Source organism: Phacochoerus africanus, chromosome 5 (assembly GCF_016906955.1).
Source record: "Phacochoerus africanus isolate WHEZ1 chromosome 5, ROS_Pafr_v1, whole genome shotgun sequence".
In the NCBI taxonomy this organism is placed as follows: Eukaryota; Metazoa; Chordata; class Mammalia; order Artiodactyla; family Suidae; genus Phacochoerus; species Phacochoerus africanus.
In genome coordinates, this window is record NC_062548.1 from 113,700,224 (window position 1) to 113,714,147 (window position 13,924).

The 13,924-nt window shown below is 40.8% G+C and overlaps 1 pseudogene; it reads left to right on the forward strand.

The window, feature by feature from the left end:
* Positions 1-10,080: 10,080 nt before the first annotated feature.
* On the forward strand, positions 10,081-10,441 carry LOC125126864 (cytochrome c-like; annotated as a pseudogene).
* Positions 10,442-13,924: the final 3,483 nt, after the last annotated feature.

Below are 13,924 nucleotides of genomic sequence, written 5' to 3' on the forward strand. Positions count from 1 at the left end.
AGTAAACATAATTTCTGATTAGTAGTTAACATAAATAATATTAATAAATAATTATGAGTTGTAGTCTTTCTACTTTACAAAAAGCTGTCTAAAGGTCACTGATCTTAAATTTTTTCTTTTTTGTATCTGAAATCAGCAATGAAACATCTATTCTTCAGCTTTTTTATTCCCTTGGTTTTGGCAGTAAAGCAGTCACCCGTGGTAGACAGAATAATGACTCCCTTTGCCCCACAAAGAAATCTATGTTCTAAACTCTGAAACCTGTGTATGTTACTTAACATAGCAAAAGGTACTATACAGGGAAGGATTAAGTTCAGGATCTTAAAGGGTCTGTAAAGGGGAGGCAGGATGGCCAACAAGCATATGAAAAGATGCTCAACATCACCAATCATTAGAGAAATGTAAATCAAAACCACAAATGTAAACAAGAGGCTATCATTTCACACGCAAGAGGACTGCTACTCCTAAAGAAAAATAAAAACTAAATCAAAACAGAAAACAAAAAGTGTTGCTAAGAATGTGGAGAAACTAGAAGCCTGGTGCCCTATTTTGGGGAATGTAAAATGGTATGGCTGCTATGGAAAACAATATGGAGTTTCCTCAAAAAAAAAAACAAAAAACAAACAAAAAAACCAATAAAAACAAACCCCAGAATTTTCATATGATCCAACAATTCCACTTCTGGGCATATACCTGAAAGAACTGAAAGCAGGGTCTTGGAGAGATGTCTGTATACCCATATTTATAGCAGTATTATTTACAATATCCAAAAGGTGGAAGCAACTTGACTGTCCATCAACAGCTGAATGGTTAAACAAAATGTGATCTATACATACAGAGGAATATTATTCAGTTTTAAAAAGGAAAGAAATTCTGACATATGCTCTGATATGGATGAACCTTCAAGACATTATGCTAAGTGAAATAAACCAGACACAAAAGAACACTGTATGATTCCATTTCTATGAGGTATCTAGAGTAGTCAAATTCATCGAAACAAAAAGTAGAACTGTGGTTGCCAGAGCTTAGGGGGAAGGGGAAATGAGGAGTTGTTGTTTAAACAGTGTAGAGTTTCAGTTTTGCAAGATGAAAAAGTTCTGGAAATTGGTTGCACGACCAGTGTGCACGTATTTAATAATGTGAATGTATTTAATAATACTGAACTGTACCTTTAAAATGGTTAAGATGATAAATTTTATGTATGTGCATTTTACCACCATTAAAAAAATAAATTAAAAAACCCCTAGATTTTCTAACAGTAAAGAAAGAGAGAACGAAAGAAAGGAGGGAGGGAGGAAGGGAAGTAAGGAAGAAAGGACCAAGGGAGGCAGGAGAGTCAAGAGTCAGAGATGTGAGGATGGAAGCAGAGATGGGAGTGAGGGAGGCCACAAGCAAAGAAATGCAGATAGGCTTAGAAACGAGAAAAGGCAAGGAAACAGATTCTCCCCTAGAGCTTCCCAAAGGAACACGACTCTGCTGACACTTTGATTTTAGCCTCATAAGACCCATTTTGGACTCATGTCTTTCAAAATGTAAAATAATAAATCCGTGGGTTTCGTTTGTTTTTGTCTTTTTAGGGCTGCAACCTGTGGCATAAGGAGGTTCCCAGGCTAGGGGTCCAATCAGAGCTGGAACTGTCAGCCTATGCTACAGTCATAGAAATGCGGATCCGAGCCGCGTCTGGGACCTACACCACAGCTCAGGGCAACACTGGATCCTTAACCCACTGAGCGAGGCCAGGGATCAAACCTGAGTCCTCATGGATGCTAGTTGGTTTCGTCAACCACTGAGCCACAAAAGGAACTCCAGCAAAAGGAAATTAATACTTAACCTGGGAGTCCCCATCGTGGTGCAGTGGAAACAAATCTGACTAGGAACCATGAGAAATCGGGTTCGATCCCTGGCCTCGTTCAATGGGTTAAGGATCCAGTATTGCCATGAGCTATGGTGTAGGCCAAAGATGGGGCTTAGATCTGTAGGCCAGCAGCTGTAGCCACAATTAGACCACTAGCCTGGGAATCTCCATATGCCACGGGTGCGGCCCTAAAAAGCAAAAAAAAAAAAAAAAAACTTAACCTGATTTTCCTAAAGTAATTTTATATTGAGTTTCCTTATAAATTACTTGGTGCTGTTTATAACTAATTTTAATTTTGTTACTGCAAATAACTATATTCTTTCTAATGTATATTATTTCCATAAGTCCGATTTAGCAAATGTTGAAGTAGTCAGGGAATAGAACCTCAAACAATAAACCTCCAGCCATTACTTGCATCAGGTTGTAACAATCAAGAGGATATTGTAATATTCTCCTTTAAATTTATTTTAAAACCAACAACAAAAGCACTAGTAAAACTTCCACAAACTTTCCCAACAACATGAAAGTTTACATATCAAGGAGTTCTCTTGTGGGGCAGCAGGTTAAGGACCCAGCATTGTCACTTCAGCGGCTTGAGTTGCTGCTGTAGTGTGGGTTCAATCCCTGGCCAGGGACCTTCCACATGCTTCAGGCATGGCCTTCCTGCCAAAAATGTTTGCTTTCAAAATCTGAGTCTTGAGGTAAAGATAGATAAATGTCCCAAATCAGTGTGTGCAGGCGATGGCAAACCGGAGAGCAGAATAAACAGTGCTAAGGAACACAGGCTTTAGAGTTATTTAGCTCAAGGTCAAATATCAGCACTGCCACTTCCGATCTGTCTGACATGGGCAAGAGCTTCAATTTAATTACTAAAGGTAATGATGATTTTAGTTACTGTGAGCATTATAAGCCATTTAATGTCAAGTGCTTAGCCAGTATTCCTGTTACCTGTTAAGTGCTCAATAAAAAGTTGCTATTGGAGTTCTCTTGTGGAGCAGTGGGTTAAGGATCTGTCATTGTCACTGTGGCACAGGTTCAATACCTGGCCTGGGAATTCCACCAGTGTGGGTACAGACAAAAAAAAGAAAAGTTGCAAAGTTGCAGTTGTGTTAGTTCCTGTTATTCTTTCCATAACTCTTTATTATGAAGCTGAGTCCAGAGAGCAGGTTTTGCTGTTTTCCCTGTATTGTCCACATTATAAGGTCACCTTGCAGATTAACAGGCAAATGCTTGATAGCTCTTTCCCATGGTTCAACTCTGAATCAAAAAAGTACTTGAAATACTGCCAATAGCCTGATATGGAGGTAAAATATGAGCCATTCAACTTCTTGCAAATCTATCTGCACACAAAAGCCAACTGCACAGGTCTCCTGGCTCTAAGCCAGAATTCCATCAATGAGATAACACACACTCTTACTGACCACCATTACTGATGGCATTCATTTAGGAGGACATATTTTGAATATAAACATTTAAATACCACCAAGCACCAAGCAGATTTACATGAACAGATATATAATGATATCCAAAATATAATAGGAAGTGGAAGATGCTTGCTATAAGACTGATTAAATGCAGAGTCTGATCCATTTTTTTATAAAATATCATTATATGTACTTATATACATATAGACAAAAATCTGAAATATTTTCTACGCTGTCCTAGTTTTCATAAACATATTTTATAATATGTATACCTTTAGCAATCAGAAAACTGATAAATTTCTTTTTTTTTTTTTTTGTCTTTTTGCCATTTCTTGGGCTGCTCCCGCAGCATATGGAGGTTCCCAGGCTAGGGGTCTAATCAGAGCTGTAGACACCAGCCTATGCCAGAGCCACAGCAACGTGGGATCCGAGCTGCGTCTGCGACCTACACCACAGCTCACCGTAACGCCGGATCGTTAACCCACTGAGCAAGGGCAGGGATCGAACCCGCAACCTCATGGTTCCTAGTCGGATTCGTTAACCCCAGCGCCACAATGGGAACTCCATAAAACTGATAAATTTCATTGCCACAAGCATTTTTAAGTTTAATGTGCCCTCAACTTTTATTGAAGATTGATACAAAAAATGATCATGTGTGAATGGGTAAAGAAAATATGATATGAATGGAATGTTACTCAGCTATAAAAAGAATGAAATAATGCCATTAGGCAGCTATGTGGATGGACCTAGAGATTATCATACTAAACTAAATAAGACAAAGAGAAAGACAAATACAATATGATATCACTTATTTGTGGAATCTAAACTATGACACAAATGAACTTATCTATGAAACAGAAACAGACTTATAAATCTAGAGAACAGATATGTGGTTGCCAAGGGAAAGGAAGGAAGGGGGAGGGTTAGAGTGGGTGTTTGGGGCTAGAAGATGAAGACTATTACGTATAGAATGGATAAACAACAGGGTCTATTGTATATTCAATATCCTCTGATAAACCAGAAAAGAAAAGAAAAAAATAACAATGGGAAGAATTTGCATCTTCTACAAAACTACCAGTATCAGTCCATACCAGTAATCCAGAAATCTAGCCTGAAGTAACTAAAGCATAAGATGGAGAGTTATTGGCCCAAAGCACCAAAAAACAGGAAGAGTGGTCTGATCTGGCCTTAAGGTCTTAGATGTGGCCAAGAATGGCTGATTCTGCCACCATTTGTATTTCTCTTTGAAAGTTTACTCCTTGAGCTCCCTGCTATAGCCTCATGCAGCTCCATGCTTACATTATTACCTCTTCCTGACAGGAAAGTCTTTCCCCTGCAATCTCCAGCTAGGAAAGTCCTAGAGAAGGATTCTGATTGGCTTGGCTGGATCAGGGACCAATCCCCATGGCCAAGATGTGTGAGGTCTTATGATTAGCATCCCTATACCACTCCATGCAGTATGGAGTTGAGGAAATGGCTGTCTTAGTAACAAAACTCCATAGACTAGAGGACTTATAAACAATAGAAATTTGTTCCTCAAATTTCTGATATCAGGGTGCCAGCATGGCAGGTTCTGGTGACAGCCATTTTCCAGGTTGCAGACTGCCAGCATCTTCTTGCATCCTCACACAGTGGAAAGAGAATGAGCCAGTTTTCTGGCATCTTCTCCCCCCACTCCCCCACCCCCACATATGGAAGTTCCTGTGCTAGGGATGGAATCTGAGCAGCAACTGTAACCTACACCACAGCTATGGCAATGCCAGATCCTTGACCCACTGCACCATAGTAGGAACTCCTCTGTCCTCTTTTTTTTTTTTTTTTTTTTGTCTTTTTAGGGCCGCATCATGGCATATGGAAGTAACCAGGCTAGGGGTCAAATTGGAGCTGTGGCTGCCGGCCTACACCACAGCCACAGGCACAGCCTTGTCTGTGACCACAGCTCACAGCAACGCCAGATCCTTAACCCACTGAGCAAGGCCAGGGATCGAACCTGTGTCCTTATGGATGCTAGTCAGATTCATTTCTGCTGAGCCACAAGAGAAAATCCTGTCCTCATCTTTTATTTTTTAATTTTTTTAATTATTGTTTTTTAATAGTTATTTCCCCAATACAATTTTTTTTTCTACTGTAGAGCATGGCGACCCAGTTGCACATACATGTACACATTCTATTTTCGCACACTATCATGTTCCATCATAAGTGACTAGACATAGTTCCCAGTGCTACACAGCAGGATCTCATTGTTAATCCATTCCAAAGGCAATAGTTTGTATCTATCAACCCCGAGCTCCCCAACCACCCCACTCCCTCCCCCTCCCCCTTGGCAACCACAAGTCTATTCTGCAAGTCCATGATTTTCTTTTCTGTGGAGAGGTTCATTTGTGCCTTATATTAGGTTCCAGATATAAGTGATATCATATGGTATTTGTCTTTCTCTTTCTGACTGACTTCACTCAGCATGAGAGTCTCTAGTTCCATCAATGTTGCTGCAAATGGCATTATTTCATTCTTTTTTATGGCTGAGTAGTATTCCACTGTGTATATATACCACATCTTCCTAATCCAATCATCTGTTGATGGACATTTGAATTGTTTCCATGTCTTGGTTGTTGTGAATAGAGCTGCAATGAACATGAGGGTGCCATGTGTCTTTTTTAAGAAAAGTTTTGTCCTGATATATGCGCAAGAGTGGGATTGCTGGGTCATATGGTAGTTCTATGTACAGATTTCTAAGGTATCTCCATACTGATCTCCATAGTGGTTGTACCAGCTTACATTCCCACCAACAGTGTAGGAGGGTTCCCTTTTCTCCACACCCCCTCCAGAACTTGTTATTTGTGGACTTATTAATGATGGCCATTCTGACTCATGTGAGGTGGTATTTCATGGCAGTTGTTTTTTTTTTTTTTGTCTTTTTTTGCTATTTCTTTGGGCTTCTCCCACGGCTTATGGAGGTTCCCAGGCTAGGGGTCGAATCGGAGCTGTAGCCCCCAGCCTAAGCCAGAGGCACAGCAACGCAGGAGCCGAGCCGCGTCTGTGACCTACCCCACAGCTCACAGCAACACTGGATCATTAGCCCACTGAGCAAGGGCAGGGATCGAACCCGCAACCTCATGGTTCCTAGTCGGATTCGTTAACCACTGCGCCATGACGGGAACTCCCTTTCATGGTAGTTTTGATTTGCATTTCTTTAATAATCAGGGATGTTGAGCATTTTTTCATGTGCTTGTTGGCCACCTGTACATCTTCCTTGGAGAACTGTCTATTCAGGTCTTTTGGCCATTTTTTAATTGGGTTGTTGGCGTTTTTGCTGTTGAGTTGTATAAGTTGTTTGTATATTCTAGGGATTAAGCCCTTGTCAGTTGTATCATTTGAAGCTATTTTCTCCCATTCTGTAAGTTGTCTTTTTGGTTTCCTTTGCTGTGCAAAAGCTTGTCAGTTTGATTAGGTCCCACTGGTTTATTTCTGCTTTATTTCTGTTGCTTTGGGAGACTGACCTGAGAAAATATTCATAAAGTTGATGTCAGAAAATGTTTTGCCTATGTTCTCTTCTAGGAGTTTGATGCTGTCTTGTCTTATATTTAAGTCTTTACGCCATTTTGAGTTTATTTTTGTGCACGGTGTGATGGTGTGTTCTAGTTTCATTGATTTACATGCAGCTGTCCAGGTTTCCCAGTAATGCTTGCTGAAAAGACTGTCTTTTCCCCATTTTATGTTCTTGCCTCCTTTGGCAAAGATTAATTGACCATAGGTGTCTGGGTTTATTTCTGGGTTCTCTATTCTGTTCCATTGGTCTATATATCTGTTTTGGCACCAGTACCACACTGTCTTGATGACTGTGGCTTTGTAATATTGCTTGTAGTCTGGGAGAGCTATGCCTCCTGCTTGGTTTTTTGTTCTTCAGAATTGCTGTAGCAATCCTGGGTCTTTTGTGGTTCCATATAAATTTTTGGATTGTTTGTTCTATTTCTGTGAAAAATGTCATGGGTAATTTGATAGGGATTGCATTGAATCTGTAGATTGCTTTGGGTAGTATAGTACTTGTTAGAATATTAATTTTTCCAACACAGGAGCATGGACTATCTTTCCATTTCTTTATATCTTTCTTAATTTCTTTGATTAAAGTTTTATAGTTCTCAGCATATAAGCCCTTTACCTCCTTGGTCTGGTATATTCCCAAGTATTTGATTTTTTGGGGTGCAATTTTAAAAGGTGTTATATTTTTGTATTCCTTTTCTAATATTTCATTGTTAGTATACAGAAATGTGATGGATTTCTGAATGTTAATCTTACATCCTGATATTTTGCTGAATTTGTTGATCAGTTCAATTAGTTTTGGGGGAGTTCCCGTCGTGGCGCAGTGGTTAACGAATCCGACTAGGAACCATGAGGTTGCGGGTTCGATCCCTGCCCTTGCTCAGTGGGTTAACGATCTGGCGTTGCCGTGAGCTGTGGTGTAGGTTGCAGACGCGGCTCGGATCCTGCGTTGCTGTGGCTCTGGCGTAGGCTGGCGGCTACAGCTCCGATTCGACCCCTAGCCTGGAAACCTCCACATGCCGCAGGAGCGGCCCAAAGAAATAGCAAAGAGACAATTAGTTTTGGGGTTGAGTCCTTAGGGTTTGGTATATATAGCATCATGTCATCTGCATACAGTGACAGTTTTACCTCTTCTCTTCCTATTTGGATGCCTTTTATTTCTTTTGTTTGTCTGATCGCTGTGGCTAGGATTTTCAGTACTATGTTGAATAACAGTGGTGAGAGTGGACATCCTTGTCTTGTTCCAGATTTTAGTGGAAAGGCTTTCAGCTTTTCTTCATTGAGTATTATATTCGCTGTGGGTTTGTCATTAATGGCTTTGATTATGTTAAAGTATGTTCCCTCTATACTCACTTTGGTAAGAGTTTTTATCTGTCCTCTTCTTTTAAAGGTACTTACTAATCCCATTCATAAAGGCTCCACCCTCTTGACCTAATTACAACCAAAAGCCCCACATCCAAATACCATCACATTGGGGACTGGGACTTCAAATGACAGAAGGACACAGCATTCATCCCATAACAATGGCATTTCTCAAAAGAAGGGTAGTCCTATTCTGGGCAGATAGAGCCATATATTTTTATTGCTGAAGACATTGCCAGGATGCATTCCAGCATCTATTGTAAAAGTTCCTTGGTGAGCAATTTGCCCTTAAGGTAAGGCTCAGAGACAGGAAGATCAGCATGCTTGGAAAACTATACAAACTGGTAACATGTCAGCATGACAGGAAAACTGGTGGACTCTGTTTAACAGAATAGCATCTTTAATGAGCAGTGGACAGGGTCAAGATTCATAGTGCAGTGGAAATGATTCTGACCAGGAGCCATAAGGTTGCGGGCTAGATCCCTGGCCTTGCTCAGTGGATTAAGGATCCGGCATTGCCGTGAGCTGTGGTGTAGTTCGCAGACGTGGCTGGGATCTGGTGTTGCTGTGGCTGTGGAGTAGGCCAGAGGCTATAGTTCCAATTCCCAGGTTCCAGCCTGGGAACCTCCATATGCTGCAGGTGCGGCCCCAAAAAGACTAAATAAATAAATAAATAAATAATCGTTACAGGTAAGTTTGTTTTTAATCTCAAAGACTTTAAGGTCTTTCCACAATTGGAAAGAGAATACTATATGCTATTTATTTATTTATTTATTTTTTGCTTTATTAGGGCTGCACCTGTGGCATATGGAGGTTCCCTGGCTAGGGGTGGAATCCAAGCTGCAGCTGCTAGCCTATGCCACAGCCACAGCCGCCCCAGACACGAGCCACGTCTGCGACCTACACCACAGCTCACTGTAATGCCGGAACCTTAACCCACTGAATGATGGCAGGGATCAAATCTGCATCCTCATGGATACTAGCTGGGTTCTTAACCGAGCCACAATGAAAAATCACTGAAAAATTTTTATTGATTGTCAATTAAATGAGTCTGTTAATAAACATATTTTGGTGGCAAGACATAAATTTAGGAGTTCTATCAAGAAACCTGCATTACGGAGTTCCCATCGCAGCGCAGTTGTTAACGAATCCAACTAGGAACCATGAGGTTGCGGGTTTGGTCCCTGCCCTTGCTCAGTGGGTTAACAATCCGGTGTTGCCGTGAGCTGTGGTGTAGGTCGCAGACGCGGCTCGGATCCTGTGTTGCTGTGGCTCTGGCTTAGGCTGGCGGCTACAGCTCCAATTCGACCCCTAGCCTGGGAACCTCCATATGCTGTGGGAGCAGCCCAAGAAAAGACAAAAAAAAAGAGAGAAAGAAAAAGAAACCTGCATTCGTCATGGATCTCCAGAGAAACAGAACCAACAAATTACATATGCATAGATAGATAGATAGATAGATTTATTATAAGGTATTGGCTCATGCAATTATGGAGGCTGAGAAGTATCACATTTGTCATCTGTAAGCTGGAAATCCCAGAAAGCCAATGAAATAGTTTGCAGGCCTGAAAACCAGATTGCTGATGGTGCAGATTCCAGCCTGAGTCTACAGGACTGAGAAACAGCAGTGCCAAGATGGATGGCCAGCTCAAAGGCTGAATCAAAGCCTTTGCCTTTTCCTCTGCCTTTTGTTCTATTCAGGCCCTCAGTGAATTGCATGGTGCCCACCCACCTGAGGGAGGACCATCTGCTTTACTCAGTCTATGGATTTAAATTCTCTTCCAGAAACAGCTTCTCAGATACACCCAGAAATAATGTTAAACCAGACATCTGGACATCCCATGATCTAGTCAAGTTTGACAGATAAAATTTACTATCACACTAGAAAGCGGGACATCTGGCCTGCAAGTGGTGGTTTGTCTGTTGAGCTCGGCGAAAGAACGATTTTAAAATGGGTGATGTTGAGAAGGGCAAGAAGATTTTTGTTCAGAAGAGTGCCCAGTGCCACGCTGTAGAAAAGGGAGGCAAGCACAAGACTGGTCCAAACCTCCATGGTCTCTTTGGGCAGAAGAGAGGTCAGGCTCCTGGATTCTCTTACACAGATGCCAACAAGAACAAAGGCATCACCTAGGGAGAGGAGACACTGATGGAGTACCTGGAGAATTCCAAGAAGTACATCCCTGGAATGAAAATGATCTTCGCTGGCATTTACAAGGGAGAAAGGGAAGACTTGATAGCTTATCTCAAAAAAGCTACTAATGAGTAAAAGCTGGCCACTGCCTTATTTATTACAAGACCGAAATGTCTCATGACTTTTATATGTGTACCATAGTTAAATTGATCTCATACACTAGAATTCAGATCCTGTATGGCTGATGGAATGTTTCTGTTGGATGGTCCTGATTTAAATAAGATTTGTTGGTGGCTAAATGAATATGGTCAGCTTTTTGAATTTTAATATTAATTCTAGTTCAACAAGTACTATCACTGACTTTCCCTTCTACAGAGATGGTTAAACTTGAATGTGGAATGTTAAACTTTTCAGGAAAATGGTGAATACCTTCTCAGAACCTATGGGAGATTGGTTTTATATTTAGATTTCCATAACTGGTTATATTAATATATTTAAATACTGAGAAGACCCCTTCACTATCTCATAGAACAGAGCAAGATTCACCTGTGTTTCAAGTTGTGTTCACTAGCCTGTTAAGGCATGAGCCAAAGGTAAACTGACAATGTCCCCTTTATCTTTTTGGTCTTAACTATGCCAAATTTCATTAAAATTATCTGTATCAAAAAAAAAATTTACTATCACAATACCTTTACACCCTCATTGTAACTCTTAATTTTAACCAGTGACAGCTGAATAAGCTTTAATCTGAAAAGATTTCATCCGACAGAGTTCATAGAAAACCCTTTGTTTTGACAAAGTTTGTAATTATATTGGAAATCTTGGATGTAGCTCATGGCCAGGACACTTTGACCCTTGCAGCTGTGTTCTCTGGCTCCAAAATGGATTTTGAAGAATGGGCAAACTGATCACTTCTTGGAAAAAGAAAAGAAAAGAAAGAGCTTGCATAAGAGAGATACAGGATTTCAAAGATACAAAGATAATGACCACACAGCAGATAGAAGGAGAAATCAGTGCTTGTTTATCACATTGTAAATAGCCTTGTCTTTCCCTGGTGCCATGGCCATTGTGTTCCTGGGAAGCCTCATGTCATTTAACGCGTACCAGGCAAAGAGGGTTAACCGCACCCACTGTGACAGCTCTGCTTCACTAGCACAGCTTAGCTCAGTGGGAATTCTGCAGAAAGACGTCAAGCAAGGCCGAGCTTTGTCTTTCATGAATGTTCCATCTGAATTTCAAGATGAACACACCACGAATAATAACCACTGCTTTTTGGTGATGGTACATGGCAGCACAATACACGGGAAGCTTTTAAATTTTTTTTTCTCAGAGCAGCACTATATCATTGCGGTTTTTTTTCCCCCTTAGAAATCACTGAGAATTATTTTTTTTTATTTAAAAAATTTTTTTTTGTCTTTTTGCCCTTTTCTTGGGCCGCTCCTGAGGCACATGGAGGTTCCCAGGCTAGGGGTCGAATTGGAGCTGTAGCCGCCAGCTTACGCCAGAGCCACAGCAACGCAGGATCTGAGCCGTGTCTGCAACATACACCACAGCTCACGGCAATGCCAGATCCTTAACCCACTGAGCAAGGCCAGGGATCAAACCTGCAACCTCATGGTTCCTTGTTGGATTCATTAACCACTCAGCCACGACGGGAACTCCTACTTTTTCTTAAATACAGTTTTTGGGTAACATGTGGAATGTAGAGGGATATTCTGTGTGACACATGAAAAAGTTGAAAAGGGTGACAAGTTTAATAAAGGGTTAAAAAGCTCAGGTAAAGGAAGGAAATGGTAAGAGGGAGAGACTCTATAATTTATGAAGATATGAAGACTCTTTTTTTAAAACCAAAAGAAGTTCAAGAAGTAGTTAGTTCTGTTTTTCACAAAGTAATGCTTTATATGGTCCTAAATAAATCACAATAATAGTATTTAAATAGTATATACTACGTGCTTTTCAGTATTCTAAATATTTTCCTCGTATTTAATTTAATATGTTATCCCCATCTTATAAAAAGTTGACAATTCTGAGGCATAGAAAGGTTAAGCAATCTTCCCATGGCACACAGCAAACAGTGGGGCTTACATGAAGCACTCAGGCAGTCTGGATCCAGAGCCTGTGCTCTTAATCTCCATGCCACACAATCTGATTAATAATTTTCCCATTTGTGCAGGTCTTTGCATTCTGTAAGATATTTATACACTCATTTTCTCTTATGTGTGAACCCTGAATGTCACAGAGTGCTAAACACACGGCAAAGCCATGGATTCAAATACAGATCTTCTGAAATGAAGCCCACACTCATTCTCCCAGCCCATAGTTCTCTCCTTAAAGTCATGTAAGACTATAAACCAACAATTCCACTTTTGGAACTTAGTTTGTGAAAACATTTATCCAAAGGTGCAAGAATATATGTAAAAGAGAGTTCTTTCAAGCACTATTTGTAATACCAAAGCAAACAAACGAAACCCCCTGGAAATGATCTAAATGTCTTTCAGCAGGGAAATGGTTCAATAAAACATGGCATGCTATCTTGGCTTAGGATGTGGGTTTATATGCACTGACAAAGAATGGTATTTGTGTGGGTTTTTTTTATGTGTATAATATATATATATATATATTGTCTTTTTAGGGCCCTGCTCTCGGCATATGGAGGTTCCCAGGCTAGAGGTCCAATCCAAGCTGTAGCCACCGTCCTACTCCACAGCCACAGCAACTTGGAATCTGAGCCAAGTCTGCGACCTACACCACAGCTCATGGCAATGCCGGATCCTTAACCCACTGAGCAAGGCCAGGGATCAAACCAGAGTCCTCATGGATGCTAGTCAGATTTGTTAACCGTTGAGCCACGACAGGAACTCCTATGTGTAATATTTTTTAAGTGAAAAGAACAACTTGAAAAGGGATAAATATAGCTTAAAACCATAATTTAAAAAAATTTTAGGAGTTCCCTTCATGGCTCAGTGGTTAACAAACCCAACTAGGATCCATGAGATTGCGGGTTCAATCCCTGGCTTTGCACAGTGTGTCGGGGATCTGACATTGCCGTGACCTGTGGTATAGGTCACAGACATGGCTCAGATCCCTTGTTGCTGTGGCTGTGGCATAGGCTGGCAGCTGTAGCTCCAATTCAACCCCTAACCTGGGAACTTCCATATGCTGTGGATGGGGCCCTAAAAGGCAAAAAAAAAAAAAAAAAATTAGATATATGTATATGAATTACTTTATTCAATAAATATTTACTGAACACTTACTATATACCAAGCACTACTTTAGAAATTGGGGATGCAGCGCTGATTACAATGAGTCTGTGCCCCTCATGGTGACACTCAAATGAGAGAGACCGAACAAGCAAGTGATTTCATATTTGCAGAGAACTCAGCAGTGTGTAGGGTAGGGGTAGGGTGACTATTTGAGGTCATTAGGAAAGGCTATTTGAGAAAGAGCACCAAATGAAGATGCTGAAGAGCATCTCTGACAGAAGGGACAGAAAACTGAAAGTCCCTGCATGGAAGTTATCTTCACGTAGCCCAGAAAGGCTAGTAAGCCTGGGAATGAAAGGAAAGGGTTTAAAACCAGAGAAGATCACATGGGGCCAAATGGGTAGGATTTTATTCC